The sequence below is a fragment of the Otolemur garnettii genome, unplaced genomic scaffold, assembly GCF_000181295.1.
Source record: "Otolemur garnettii isolate 467f Iridium unplaced genomic scaffold, OtoGar3 scaffold00072, whole genome shotgun sequence".
NCBI lineage: Eukaryota > Metazoa > Chordata > Mammalia > Primates > Galagidae > Otolemur > Otolemur garnettii.
The window spans coordinates 6839838-6841303 of NW_003852467.1; the positions used below are offsets into that span (position 1 = coordinate 6839838).

The following is a 1466-nucleotide window of genomic DNA, read 5'->3' on the forward strand; positions in this document are numbered from 1 at the left end:
GCCTGGCCATTTTTTGGTTGCAGCCATCATTGTTGTTTGGCGGGCCCGGACTGGAGATTCGAACCCGCCACCTTAGGTGTATGTGGCTGGCGCCTTAGCCGCTAGAGCCACAGGCGCCGAGCCTGCCTGTTCAATTCTTACAGACCAGTTAGTGCAAGTGGAAAACAAAGCAGTTGTGTCATTTTTACACACATCACAAAAATAAGAAAGGTACCCTAGTGGCTTTAGAAGGCCAATACATGGCAGCCCACTTTACCAATAAAGGAGGTAGACTAATGTCAAAGGCATGGTCAGTCACCCCAGACCAGTGGTTCTCAACCTTCCTAATGCCGTGGCCCTTTAATAAAGTTCCTGTGGGTTGCGACTCACAGATAGAGAACCGCTGGTTTAGACTGTGAGAGCTGTGAGAAAAGTTGAAGGGCATAACAGCCAACAATCACTTGGATGCACAACTCATTGAAAATTCAGTGAGTTCAACTCTCAAAGAGATGTGAAGCTCTTCCACTTAGACGTAGGGATAAAAGCGGGTAGGATTAATATGTGTATGATATTCAAAATTGCTAATAAGATATCAATTATACCTAGGTGCTTATTTCTTTTAAAAATCTACAGTAACAAAAACAACTGTTATTATGATTTTCCATTTTTTGTGATTATTGGATTAGCATGCTTCCCCCACTTGACTCTTAGCTATGCAACTCTATTTGTGCTCCATTGTATCCCTAGTATACCTAGCACATAGTAGGTACGCTATGGGCTTGGTGAATGAATGGTTTGATTACATATAATCTTTTTTTTCAAGTGACATCTTATTTACACAAATATGGGAAAGTCTCAGAAGTGACAGTAAGTCTCAGCGCCAAGACAATGGGAATCAAGGCACACCACCAACTGATGGATCCCTCTATTTTATATTCAAACTAGCTGAGGAAGGGGAAGAAAGCAACTCTTGAATAGTGAAACTGAAAAATTTAGGCTATAAGGAGGTAGTAATTTCCATGTTATGCTTCTACCCTTTATACCATTGTATTAACCTTGGGTGACTGGGTTATTTCTTTTTCTCCCCTGTATGAATGATGAAAAGCCAAACACAAACATTTTCTCTTTTTTTTTGGAGACAGAGCCTCAAGCTGTCACCCTGGGTAGAGTGCCGTGGCATCACAGCTCACAGCAACCTCTAACTCCTGGGCTCAAGTGATTCTGCTGCCTCCACTTCCCAAGTAACTAGGATTACAGGCGCCCACCACAACACCCGGCTGTTTTTTGGTTGCAGCCGTCATTGTTGTTTGGTGGCCCGGGCTGGATTCGAACCCACCAGCTGAGGTGTATGTGGCTGGCACCTTAGCCACTTGAGCCACAGGCACCGAGCCCACAGACATTCTCTTAAAACTACTAGGACTTTGCTGAGAGATCCGTAATAATCTAACATTCACAAAGAATTATTTCGGGGAACTTTTTTTTTTTTT

At 43.1% G+C, this 1466-nt stretch overlaps 1 protein-coding gene across 7 annotated transcripts in view; it reads right to left on the reverse strand.

Moving 5' to 3' along the window:
* Positions 1–1466, reverse strand: part of GK (glycerol kinase) — a 78224-nt gene that overhangs the window by 61899 nt on the left and 14859 nt on the right. The gene's annotated exons all lie outside the window — the stretch shown is intronic.